The following is a 14,717-nucleotide window of genomic DNA, read 5'->3' as shown; positions in this document are numbered from 1 at the left end:
ACTTGTAACAGTAAGTACAGAGCAGAGAGTGTATGCCTGTGAAAACCGGGATTGATGAGCAATATGGCGTCTTGAAAATAAGTGATTAAAGATTGCTCAAACATGCAGGAATCACTCCAAATACAACTCTGAGAGGATAAATGAGATGGGGAAACAACTATAACTTGATTAAAAGCTCTGAAAAGTCAATGTTGCATAATAGGTCTGATTGAAAATAATAGATTTAGATGATATATTTGCAACACAATCCAATTTTGTCAACATAAATTTTAGCACTGAGTGAGTTTTTCTAGGATCTCACCCAAACCCTCTAAAGTAAACTCTTTATTTTGGTTGCACAGCTGGTTTATTGTCATTCTGTTGTCATGCTACCTTCAAAAGTGAAAGAAGCTGTCAAGATGCGGGTGTCTTGTCATGTTCTCTTGTTTCAACATCCCTTGGCTATTCTTGTCCGCATTGAACCACTATTGAATCATTATTTTTAGTTTTATTAGCTTTCATTAGTCTGTTGAAACTAGGATGCAATGACTATGACTATCTCTGAAGCTTTTTTGTCATCTTCACTTACCTAATACCTAACACCATAACATTTCAGTAAATTCTACATCCAAAAAAGCAATCTCTTCCTCTTGAGATAACTGATCACATTATTTGGCAGTGGAAGTGGAAGTTTGAAGTGAGGGGGAAAACGGAAATGGGCCATCTTTGCGTGCCACAAAACATGCATCCTGTCATTCAAGCAGAAGTCTCAGGACTGACTCTATTTTTAGCACTGCGGATGGACACACAGTGTACAGTTTAACCCAGGCAAAAACACAGACGCAATAAATAATAAATCCACTCAAGACGGAGATATTATTACCTTCACAGCTAGAGGCAAGTCCTGAAGTCCTTTCCAAAGAGTCCATATTGTTCTATTTTCTGAACTATGTTATAATGTTGTTTCCTCATCAAAAACATACCTGGAGTTGGAGCTTTTTTCAGTCACATGTTTCATATGAATTCATACAAACCTGCATGTTGAGTTCTTCTATCAAATATAAAACATATATAATATAAAGCACATAAAGAAGCAGACTAAGGAGTTAAACGAAGCTCAAAAGGTAGCAGCTATAGGAGCGAATTGGGAGCAAAGTTCCTCACCAGGCTGGCCAGCGACTAGGTCAGGAATTGGAATACACTAGACGGTTCGCAAAAACCCCAGAAGTGCGAGTTCAGGCACCAGGCAATCAGCGAAGAGCCTTACAGTCTGTGTTGGCAACAACTCCCGAGATCGAGGATTTAAAGCTGGAACAAGAATGTTCTGTGAATTTTATCAAGGGGAAAGACATTATTGCCCTTCTTCCTATGGATTTGGGAAAAGCTTAATATACTTGTTAACCCCGTTAGCGCCACATTACATACATCACGACCAAATAGCAGCAATTGGTTAAATGAAAAAAAAAGTACTCGCCTACTGTCGAGCAAACAAATTCTAACGCTATGAGGTCAGACGGTTTCTACGAAGTGAAACCGGCTAATGAATCAGCCTACAAAGTTCCATATTAAGAATAGGAATTTATGGACAAGATAGTTAAATGAAAATACCAGTACCATGTAGAGCGGGTTAATACAAACAGACCAGCTCTCGACTAAACAAAAGGTAAAAGGTAGTTGTTAACTTGAAAACTACCACTTGATTACATCACAAGGTGGAATAGAGCATTTTTAGCATAGGAGATGAGGACAGAGGATTATTCAAACTTGTGTGAATGAAACAAAACACAACTCCAGGTATGTTTAGAAGAGGTAACAACATTCTAACGTGGCTTAAAGCTTATTAGAATCCATTTTGTGTAATACCTGCTCTTTAAGGCACACGTGGGCTGGACTATCTGTAGGCCTCATTGTTTCTTCTTTCTTCCCGAGGCTGTACGTGACCCTCTGCTTCATTCTCCGGTTAGTGCCCCACACCTGTTTTGCGAAGGACAAATTACGCCTTTATACTGTTTATTAGCGCGCTCTGTGCCGCGTGCTAACCTGCGTGCTAACCCGCGTGCTAACCGGAGCAGATGTCTAATCACGCTAAATGAAAACCCCCGCGTAGGTGTGCGTCCGTCTGAGCAGCGTAGGCTTTTCTCTTATTGCCTTTTTCTCGTGAACTTCGATCATTGTCATGTTGTGATTACATAATGACATTTTACAAGAGCTGGGTGATTAATCTTACAGGTTTAATATTAATACATTCTAAGTTAACGGTACATGTAGATAATAGATCACCGATAATGTAGATACTGAATTGACATCTTGTTATCAGTAAACTACACTACCTTAAAAGCCCTACATTACACAAAATTGACTCTTGTGAGCTTTAAAACCTTGTTATAATGTTGTTACCTCATCAAAACCATACCTGGAGATGTGTTTTGTTTCATTCACACATGGTTGAGTAACACTTTATTATGATCTGTCGACAAAAGCTCAAAACTGCTCTGCGATGTCACAGACAAGTGACAAGTTAACTGCTCCTTTTGCCTTTAGTTCTGTAGAGATTTGCAATTACAGGGCTGAAATTATCAACATGATTTTAGTGAAGCAGTATGGAATGTAAATACACAGCGGAGCACTTCCTGTATTACCTCATGACATCACAAGGTGGAACAGAGTGTTTTCTGTTTGAGAGAAGAACTAAATACGCAGGATTTGTGTGTTAAACATGTGAATGAAACAAAACACAACTCGACGTATGTTTGTGACGAGAAACATCAACATTATAACAGATCAGAAATTGTGTAACATGGGCCCTTTGCAAAAATATACAGTATGATAAAGTCTTAATATTGAAGTGCAGTTTCTTCATAACATCACTCATGTCTATTCACCAAAGTAATCAAATTCTTGAGTGTGCACCTCAGATGATAACGTCTCATAACTCGAAAGATAACATAGCTACATTGTCAGTAAGGGCCCAGCTGGTTCTGCTACAAACTCGATTTTTAAATGACTCTTCCTTGACTTTGAGAAACTTTTATCCAATTACTTTCACGGTCAGGTGTACAAAAAAACATAGCTCTTTCTCCCCCCAGATGCCTCTTACCGTACAAGGAACCATCATCTCTTTGCTGCACTGCTTTGTGTGTGACGCCAGCTCGAATGATGACCGTGGCATTTTACAAGGACCAGGTATGTCAGGGCAGACAGAAAGAGACGTCCAAATGAGGCACACATTTTCAAGCTGCGTGCGCGCTAAGTGCAGCCTCTTGTTATCTGAAATGCAACAAATTGATGGAAAGCTCAGGGACAATACCTAGTGGGAACACAGCAGACGCTGTGTGAGCACAGAGACAAAGTATCTTATTATAGGCTCAACGGTGAGCTAAGGTCATTCACACATTCACAGATATAAAAATAACATAATTGCTTTTTATCAGCTTTTTATGTAGTCCTGTAGATCATTAGGTAGGATATGGCTCATTTAGCTACAGAATACAAATTAAATGTTGGTACCAAGAACACATAAATGTACAGCCATAAGCTGTTGGTTCAGTGGTTCTCAAACTGTGGTTACATAACAAAAACATTTAAACTTCAAAGAAAATATTCATGAACTGCTCAAATATCAGAACAATCACTGTGGTTCTGACATTAAAACAACAAGAAATGACATTATACAAAAGTACTGCATTTTCATTATACTGCATAATGACAATAAAGGCTTTTTATTCTATTCATTTTAAAACTCAAAATAAATAAAATCATGGAGAAGCCATTCAAAAGCCTCGATATCTGCGCTGACTGGCCTGTATGACTGAGTTATTAACATTGTTAACTATTTATTAACATGGATAAAAATGCTAAGTAGAAAGAGTAAACACAAAAAAACAATGGAAACAATAGTTTCATCTAACTACAATGACATATGTTAACATGAACCAACAGTGCTTTCTGGACTATTGCACGAAGAATTTCTATACCAATCCTAATCAAATATGCTACAATAATAATAACAAAAGGCAGCATGCATAGGCATTATAAAGATTTTGTTTTTAAAAGGGAGCCCATGTATGACCTCGATGTTCCAACATTTTCTCATAACATGTTACACCTAATGACAAATAACCAAAGTTAAGGTATGTTGCCTACAACTGTGAAGAATATAGACCTAAAGTTATAAAGAATGACAAATTGTCCTCCAGTATATTGGAGAGAAAGATAAGATGCACTCCAAATGCAATTACAGTGTGGAGATCTGCATATTTAATTTGGCTGCAGATTTGAAGGTGGGTGATGCTGTGTAGAGGGTTTTCAAGGCAATTTGTTGATAAAAGGAGAAGAGGTGTCAGGCTTTCACAGCAATCAAAGGAACTCCATCAATCTGTGCTCGTATCAAACACATTTGACATGATTTGAGTTTGAATTTCACACCATGACATTTGTCTTGAGACAGAACTGACACAGCGAACAGCAGGAAGAATAAATATGCCAATCACTTTCAGTGTCAAAAATTTCATTACTGTCGATCCTGCCATAATTTATGCTGAGGTGGAGAAAGTAGCAGAAATGCACACCTAAGTCAAGTATGGTGCCCTAAAAACACTCAGGTTTGTGTGTAGAGACAGAAAAGGTATTTTTTAACAATACAATGTGCATTTTGTAATAAAACATGTTAATAATCACTAGCTGTTGGGCTACATAATGGGGAAAATGTAAAGGTCCATTGTGTAACTTTCTGGTGGAGGGTCCGTCAAATCCTTTTCTCCATGGAGATGTTATTGCTTTTTCTGGAATGTTTCATAGTATGGCATTAAACCTTTCTATCTTCATGGAGCCCAAACTAGGCCAAATTACAGGTCAGATCTGTGGAGAGGCAACCATGCTCACAGTCAGAATGTCTGTTTTTCAAGGCATTTTTGAGCTATAACGCTACCTGTAATTGAATAAATATAAAAGAAGAACTATTTAATGTCATAGTGTGGAATATTCAAGGCAGAGCAATGACATATCCATAGAAACAAGTAGATGACAGACCCCCCCCAACCAAAATGTTACACCGTGCACCTTTAATATGTTTCAATCTGAAAAGGCTCAAGCAGACAAAGACACATTCATGAATAATGTTTATGTTATGTGGGTCCATCATAAAGCATGCATCATGAATATAGAGCACTTTTTCTCATGTAATACACCAAAATGTCATAGAAGTTGCAGTTGAATACAGTAAGTGGTGGTTGTGGCTTGAACAGTAACTATTATGTGTAAGAACTGCACTTGAAGAATTATATGTTTCTATGCACTGAAAAGTATAGATTGTGTTGATAAATGTATTACAGTCAGTATGTGACATATGTGACAAGTTTAGCGCTCTGCCTCACCACAAGAAGGTGGTGGTTTTCATTTTGCTCCAGTTTTCCCCAAACCACGAACCAACATCTCATACTTGCCCACAGCCTTAAAGGTCCTATATTATGCAAAATTGACTCTTGTAAGCTTTAAAGGGACAGTCCAGAATTTTGGACATAGGACCTCATTTCCAAGTGAGCCAGAGTGTTGGAGACGTGTGCAGACACTTTTTTAAATATTCCACCCAGTCTTTGTATTTGCAGAGGTCACTGGTGCTAGGCTAGTGCATGTCAATGGCCATAGTTAGCCTGACACTTAAAACAGTCTTACTCACGTCATAAAAAACCTGAAGAAAATCTATTATTACGCCAGACTGTCGGTGTAAATGTCTGTGTTGATAGAATAATGTTTGAAATAAAACTTAACTTGCATCGCATGTTCAGGGACTATTTTCCCAGCAGCAGTGTTTCAATTTTACTTTGCCAGTAAGCTAGGTGCTAGGTGATATCAGTCCGCCGCTGTTAAGCTTTCTATCAGGAAGTACAACTCGCTGCTGATGCTCAAACATAAATTCTTCAAATGCAAGGTTGTTTTTACTTCTAAAATTATTCTATCAACACAGACATTTACGTCAACAGTCTGGCGAAATAATAAATTTGCTTCGGGTGTTTTGTGGAGAGGGTAAGACTGCTTTTAGTCTTAGGATGGAATATTTTAAAAAGTGTCTCCACACACTCTGAGAAATTGTGCTATGTCCAAAATTCCGGACTGTCCCTTTAACTTAACACGTGCTTTTCTTTAACATTTTCTTTAACATGACCTTTTATTTTGATACATATTTATCATAAACAATACATTTTGTGCCTTCTTCATCATTGTTATTAGTTTGTGTGACCATAAACGAAAAAAAAAAAAATAAAAATCCTTACATTTTTACATTCTCATTGTGGTTTATTTTATACTATCAAGAATGATTTAAAAAAAAAAAAAAGAAGATAAGAACTAAGAAAAGAGGTTAGTATATGGAACAATTTGAGCAATAATTTAAAAAACAAGTGTAAAGACTAAAAAGCATTATGCTCTGGAATGAATGAATAATGCATTAAAATTTGCTTGTTTTAATTTATATTTAGTCTCTTATATATATACCCTAAGTCGTAAGTGAAATTACAAATGCAAACTTGCTGTTCATACGTTGCTTTCTTTCTTGGAATTCAGTGTGTCCACATGTCTCCAACAGTCTGGTTAACTAGGAAATTAGTTCCTATGTCCAAAATTCTTAATGTCCCTTTAAGTCGTGTTAGAATGCTATCTCCTCAAAAACATGCAGTTGTGTTTCATTCACACATGTTTGAGTAATCGTTTATTATTTGTCTGTCTCTCCAAAGCTCAAAATGCTTCATTCCACCTTGTAATGTCATCAAGCTGCAGTTTTAAGAGCTACTTTTTACCTTTTGTTGAGAATGAGAGTGGCAGTTCTGAGGTTGAAATTATCCAGATGATTCTAGTGAAGGTGTTTGGAGATTAAAAACACAGTGGAGCACTTGGAATCAGAAAGTGGAACAGAATGTTTTCAGACTCAGCAAAGAACCCACACAAACTCAGCCTAAACATGCAAATTTTGTCTGCTAAACATGTGTGGATGAAACTAAACACAACTCCTGGAATGTTTTTGACGAAGAAACAACATTATAACATAGATAGAAGTTTGAGCAATATGGGCCCTTTAAACAAGGATAGAAAGCAGAGAGCAAGTCTCCAAACACTGACAACTGAATACATAAACTTACCATATCTTGAGTGACAGCTTGCGGGTTTTTTTTTTAGTTTTTTTTTTGATGGGGGAGTTTGGGCATATTTTAAGAAACCTGACCCCACCAATAAAATTTATTCACTTGGTTACGAGAATATGTGTAACAGCTGCATGCATTTCAAGTTGCATTATCTGACATTGCTTCATATAGCCAGCAGATTTCCTACCTTTCCTGCTCAGATGTGTGCCATGTGTGGACGACCGGTCAGTGCTACTACCGTGATCGTATTCATCCGTACGGCTTCATGACAGATACTTTACACAGAGCAGACTGTTAGACGATGGAAGACTGAGAGACAACGATAAAATGTTCATATTAAATGCATTTACCCCTCTCCAGGCGCCAGACTGTCTGACACTGGCTCAAATTGATTCTTAATTGGGTTTGTATGGACCTCGCATCTACTGTTGATGAGCATAGTGAAAAGTGGACATCTCCGCATCTCTCGGCTCACGGAGGAAACGTGATAACGCAGCTGAGGCGAAGGAGAGCGAGGGGAAAATGACTTTTTATAGTACTCGGCTTTAAAAAGAAATAGATTATTATTATTATAAGAGGGGAGCACATCTTGAAAACGTGTTGAAAAGAGCTATCCATCACAGAGACGCCGCAGAACAAAGGCATGTCATTACTCATCACAAGTCACAAGCAGTTGGCATTAACCAGCTGTGGAGCGAGATGTCTTTTTGGAAGTTCTTTCTAAAAGTTTTTTTTTTAATCCTTACAATAAATCACTTGGAATTGCTGTAGAATGCAAGTCGGTCTTCCGGAGCAGCTTGGGCTTGGTAGAGGTGATTTCTGTTTCTACGACTGGCACTGCTCATTATCTATTTTGGTTCCTCTGCGTGCACACTGGCTCGTGGAAGAGGCTGGTTAAAGTGTGAAGGGAGCAGGCAGTGCATATTCAAGTCAAGCGATGGGAGCTTTGAATACTCTTTGAATTCAACCTCTACTGTACACTCAGGCTGGAGTTCTGCGTTAACAAGAGAAGTGAAAGCAGTTATCTCTAACTTGCCTGAAAAACGTCGCCTGCTTCTGGGTTTAGCAGACTTACAAGAAGCGCCAAACTAGCAGCAACGTTTTTTGGGGTGGTTCTAACGTCAAAGGTTTAAATATGATGACAGTGTTTAATAAAATTCCAGGATTAGTCATGCTGTATGTAATTTAATATGACCACTTGAGAGAAAGCAGCGCTGTTATCGCGTATAGTAGGTTTCGATCAACCGGAGAGACTACCTCTGGGCTATGAGAGTGCTCGGTACATTGGCAAATCATTGAACATTGTCAGGCTGCCACTCCCACACTGTGTGACTCAGCAGAAAGCCTGAGTCGACTTTATGGCCTGGAATAAAGGTCACTTATAATGCGTTTCACATTTTCTCTGCACATCAGTAAGTAAGTGGAGATCATAGAAGAGGTCTGCAAACTAAAACTGCCTGCTGCTCCTCAGATCGTCTTCACTTTCAACGGAGAGGTGCACAGTCCTATTCAGACCGGTGCATCATTGGTCCCTGACACTGATCAATGTAAAAGTACTTACATAACAGTATAGAAATTACCAAAAAAAGAGACCAAAAAAGGATTCATTCAAAGTTATGCAATCCACCACCCACTGACAAGATACTGAAAGTGCTTCTCATAGTCTTGCATTGTACAAGGGCATGATTTACCGAGCTTGACAGTTATTAACTGAACTGTCATTTTTCATATTTATGTTCTTTTCTTCTTCTTAATTATTAATCCATCAGTCACTGAACCCCCAACTTCCTTGTGACTTCAAACTTGTGGTATGTGTTTACCAGTCACATACATGAATGCCAAGATGACATGCTTTTCCTACATTTAACCCCTTAACACCTGACATCTCTTTGCAAGATACAACACACCCAATTAGACATCAGTACAACCAGCATGGTACTTTTTCCAACTATTTTATTTCTAGGTTGTTAATTAGGTTTCTGTGAATCATTTTATAGCATCCTATTCCTATGGGAAATTGAGGAAGAGCTGCAGCCAGTTGAAAAAAAGAAGACTTTGCAAAATGTGAAAATGCTTCTGGTTGAAATTCATGAGGCAAGTTTGGTAAAATAGAAAACTCTGCAGCAGTTTGTGCTAGGCTTCTAGATAACTTACCAATATCAAGTGGATGATGGGAATTATATATATTTTTTTATTTAAGGATTTTTTGTTTGTGACAAAAACGCAACACAAGGCCATGAAGGATCAAATGAGAATATAATCTACTCTAATGGACTTCAAAAACACAAAACAAATATCTCCCTTACTTTTGAGCTGCTTTAATACAGTCTTTTTGTTAAACTAATAGCAGTAATTTCTTGATGTGTCAGCTGCTTTACAATGGTTTAGACCTTGTTTGCACCTGGTTGATTTTTACTTTGGGCCAGATCCAGTTCTGGTTTTGATTTGTACCTGATTTGCTAAACATGTTGCATCGATCAAAGCAGGAATAAAAATATTTAGTATCCTATATTCAAAGTGTTTTTGCATGCCTATATTTTATATTTTATTTGATCTACATTTTTTATTCATTATTTTATGTTGCACCATATCATCAAAATTCATGTTTGTGAACTTTGTTCACTGATAATGGCAATAAAACTCATTCTGACTCACTATGTCCCAAAGCGGTGCCACCAGACTTGTAGTCTTGAACTGGGTCTAGTCTCCAGTCTCACTAGTTCCAGTGGGCGTGACTTTGGATTGGATTAACCAATCAGAGAAAAGCATGGTCAGTTCATATCAAAGCAAACATGGAGCTTGGCTGTGATTGAGTTGGCAAAACATATGAGGATTGTCTGATTTGCTGTGCATCTGGTGCCAGATTCTCTTTACATTCAAATAGAAAGTTGGAGGGACTATATGCCAGGCTATTGAATATTGGCTCTACATAGTCTAAGCCTATTTTCACATCCACATTAACAAAGCATTATATTATAATTAAATGCTCCTTCTAATGACAATAAACTTGAAATTGTTTACAGTTTTTGTTTGTTGTGCCTCACCATGTTCAGAATGTACATTTGGCAAACATGGAAATTAGCTTTGTCTTTTCCCACCACCCGATTATTGCCTGAGTCCCAGTTGAAACTTTAGGTTTTTAATTGTCACTGTGCCATAGAGAGTGGATTTGTTTGTACAACCCAAAAGGCCATTGTTGATAGTGTGACCTTTTGTGAGTGTTTACATCCTCAAATATACAAAACTCAAATCCGTGCCTGGAGATGTATTCAGGCCCAAGTGAAGAGTCTGCTGTGGATTAGAGCCCCAGCGCTGCCTGGTCTGTTCCTAATTTCACCTCTTTGTGCAGCTCACAGTGGATGTGTGCTTCTAATTACCACCGACCTTTTGAAGCCTCATTGCAACTTGATTTGAATCAGGGGCCCGTAAAATAAAAGCTTTTATGGTGAAAATTTGGTGGAAGCCTAGTGACAGGATAGGCATGACAACGAAAATGTGAAGTGTTTGGCTGTTACGTGGCACAATAGAGGAACAGTTGGCGCGTCCCCGGATCTGATTATTCAATCTAAAGGAGGACAGTGCCATTTGTGATTGTATCTATGTCAGCACTTGAATAGAACTGAGTCACTGATGTTGTTTTTCACCCAGAGTACATCTCATCAGCGCATTTAAGTGCCTAATTACGCCGGTCTTCATTAATACGAGTGGTGCGGAATAATATGGGATCATCACGGAAAGCAATGCACTCGTGAAGGAGTCAGGGCCGGCAATATGCAGATTGTTTTGCTGATTTTCTAAAACTTACTCTCCATATTTAAATGTAAGGAGTAGTGGTAGTAAAATGTGGTTCAGTTTTAAAATATTAGTATTCACAAAACCCAAAGCAAGGCCACGGGAGTCTGTCCAGCTGCATGCAAAAATTGGTCCAAGAAGATGTCATAACTGTGAAGCAGATTTTAGTTGCTTTTGTTCTAAAATATTATTATGATGTTTTAATCGTTGTTAGGGTGAGAATTTGATATCATTTGTAAGTTTTAACAGAGATTGTTTTTAAATTTGTGACCTTTAATAGTTCTTTGAAAGTGTGAGGATAAAGATTCAGATACAGACAACTTTATTTATCACATTTAAAAGTGCACTATTACATATATCATACTATTATATATATTACACAGTATGGCATTACATTTAACTGTATCTGCAAGGCCAAGTTACAGGTCAGATCTGCAGCAAGGCTACAGTAAGAGCTTTTTTTTGTAAGATCTTTCTGAGAATAAAAATACCCATAATGAAACAAAAAAGATAGACACATACATGATGCCATACTGCTGCACATTCCTGGCAAAGCATTAAAGGGACAGTCCGGAATTTTGGACATAGGACCTCATTTCCTAATGAGCCAGAGTTTTGGAGACGTGTGGAGACACTTTTTTTAAAATATTCCATCCAGTCCTTGTATTTGCAGAGGTTGCTGTTGCTAGGCTAGCGCATGTCAATGGCCATAGTTAGCCTGTCACTATAAAACAGTCTTACCCACTCCACAAAACACCCAAAACAAATCTATTATTATGCCAGATTGTTGATGCAAATGTTTGAAATAAAACTAACTTTGCATCGCATGAATCATCCAATGTTGAGGGACTATTTTCTCAGCAGCAGCGGAATTTTACTTTGGTGGAATAGGTACTAGGTGATATTAGTCTGCCGCTGCCAAGCTTTCCATCAGGTAGAACAACTCGCTGCTGCTGCTCAGACATAAATCCTTCAAATGCAAGGTTGGCTTTACTTTTAAAATTATTCTATTGACACAGACATTCACATCAATAGTCTTTGTGGAGTGGGTAAGACTGTTTTTGGCAGGCTAACTATGGCCATTGACATGCACTAGCCTAGCACCAGCGACCTCTGCAAATACAAGGACTGGATGGAATATTTTAAAAAGTGTCTCCACACGTCTCCAACACTCTGGCTCTGGCTCTGGCTCATTAGGAAATGAGGTCCTCTGCCCTAAATTCCGGACTGTCCCTTTAACATCTCCATGGAGACAAGAAGGTCATGAACCATCCACCAGAAGAAATTACATAGTACACCTTTAAGATCTCACATAAGAAAATGACATGTTAAACCATTAAATCATGCTGGGGGGAAATGGTAATTATGGAGCATATCATGAAAGTTGTTGGTGCCCAGGGGAAGACATGGCGCATTATGTGAAACCAAGAACCAAAGTCTATGCTCATTATGACTCAGAAATATCTTACAAATATGTTCTTATAGTTGCTTCTCCACAGATCTGACCTGTGACTTTGCCTGGCCGATATAGTTAAATATAGCTTGTTGCCAAAGATAACAGGACGTGCTCCAGTGTGTTTTTAGGCTCTATACACCTTCACTAAATCAATTTGGACAGTTTTAGCCCCAGAATTGCCAATCTTTGCTGAACTGAAGGTTAAAGGTAGCTGGCAACTTAAAAACTACCGCAACATGACATCACAAGGTGGGACAGAGCATTTTGAGGTTTGCAAAAGTAGACAGACTAATAATAATGGGCCTGGAAGATGTAGTTAAAGTTATAGTTGTAATGCCATACTGTGTAATATTCTGCAAAGTAACAACCTCCAATTTCCATTAAGCTGGTAGCAGACCCTCATGGCACAGAAATGTATTCCTTTGTCAAGTTTTATTCTGTTTAACTTTCTTGTCCTTGTATGCCGTATGTGTTAGGAGAACAGAGATTAAGTGCCTGAACAAAGCTTATTGCCAAACATAACACTCACATTTGCCTCGAAAAAATGCATGAAAATATAACAAAAACTGCTGCTTTATGTCCTTCGAGCAGTTATGTGGGGAGTCAAGTGCGTCTGGCAGATGATAAATTACAAATAAATGGAGTGCAAAGAAGTGAAAGGAGATTTTCTGTTTGGCAAATGCTGACCCTAGCACGATACACATGGAGGATAGAAGCGGGCCGAGTACGGAGCCCTGTTGAACCCCAGAGGTCAGCAGGGTCAGGGGGCAAGTGGACATTAATCACAGTCATAAACGTCCTATTAGCAAAGTGAGTCTTGATTTAGTGACAACTCCCGAAAGGCTAAGATGTCATGAGCAGCTGTAGGCACATAAAATATAATCATGAGTTTCAGCTTTCTGCTTATAGGTACAATTTTGAGAACTTGTTACTATTCAAATCTGATTTTTTAATTGCTTTGACAGCAGTGCTCATTATTCATCACTCAATAACACATGGATTGATTACACATAAACATTACAGATTTTTGCAGGATATTACTCTTTTTTCTGGTTTGTGTTATCATGTCAGAAACATACAATGAACTCAAGAGGTAAGTATATATATGTATCCAGAAGGCTATACTTCATGTACCGTATTTTTTGGACTATAAGGCACACTTAAAATCCTTAAATTTTCTCAAAAATCAACAGTGCGCCTTATGTATTAATTCTGGTTGTGCTTACTGACCTCGAACCAATTTTATGTGGTACACGGCACTCAAAAATCTGTCTGTTTGAGTACGACGTTGGTAAAGTACGAAGCTGCACCGCTTGATGGAATGTCAGAGCATTACGGCTACTGTAGTTAGGAGCGCAAACTATAGTTCTGCACTGACTCAGCGCATACTGCTGCTGTCGCCTTGTCGCCTTGTCACAGAGAGAACACATGTAATCCACTGAGTCATGTTCTTTAGTCCAACAGAAGCTGACCACATCAGCGCCCGAGAAGTGAGCTGGTTGTTTAGCATTTATGGTTTATGGAAATTAGCCATTTGGTTTTAAATTTTGTTTCTATAATATGTAAACAAATGTGCGCAAAGCTGCATTAAACACATCATTACTCAATGTATATTTGAGTCCTTCTCGTAGGAAATAAAAAAAAAAAAACTTTAAATTACAATCTGCCAATGGAGCCTGGCCTAAGAATCAGTCTCATGTGTCGTCCGTTTGTTTCATTTAATGTGCCTTATAATCCTGTGCACCTTATGTATGAAAATAGACGAGAGAATTCAACATAACTGATATTGCGCCTTATAATCTGGTGCGCCTTATAGTCCGAAAAATACAGTACATTTCACTTTTTTTATTTTTTTTATTTTTTATTTTAACATTGAAAAGAAATGGGAAGAAGAAAACATATTAAATAAAACCATATTATTATATATATACAAAGCATGGGGCACCACTGAACAGCATTATTTGAATATAAGTAGGTCTAGAAACAGGGGTTGTACAGGAAAATCACAAGATGGACAGTTGGTCACCATATTGTGAGATGATTTTGGCTTCACTTGTGAGAATATTTATATAATCTAACTCAAGATATATACAGTATGCATATAAAAGGGAAAAAAACAGAACACGACAACCAAACTAGTCCACCAAGCAACTTCCAATGACGTGATGCAAAAATAACATTCAAATGGTGTTCCTGCTACGACACTTGCCAGCTGTTTACGGAGCAATCCTCTCCCATAGGCGCCATAAAACAAGGGTGGTCCTGCCTCACTCAGCCCTATGGCAGGGTGGGCTCAGCAGCATCAGGGAGCAGCCAGGGCCCACTTGTCAATGTCGCTGCTATTCTGGGCCAGAGTG

This window comes from Boleophthalmus pectinirostris, unplaced genomic scaffold (assembly GCF_026225935.1).
Source record: "Boleophthalmus pectinirostris isolate CB_2022bp ecotype Guang Dong unplaced genomic scaffold, ASM2622593v1 HiC_scaffold_16, whole genome shotgun sequence".
NCBI classification, from domain to species: Eukaryota; Metazoa; Chordata; class Actinopteri; order Gobiiformes; family Gobiidae; genus Boleophthalmus; species Boleophthalmus pectinirostris.
The sequence above is the reverse complement of the archived record's forward strand: the minus strand, read 5'-3'. Positions refer to the sequence as shown.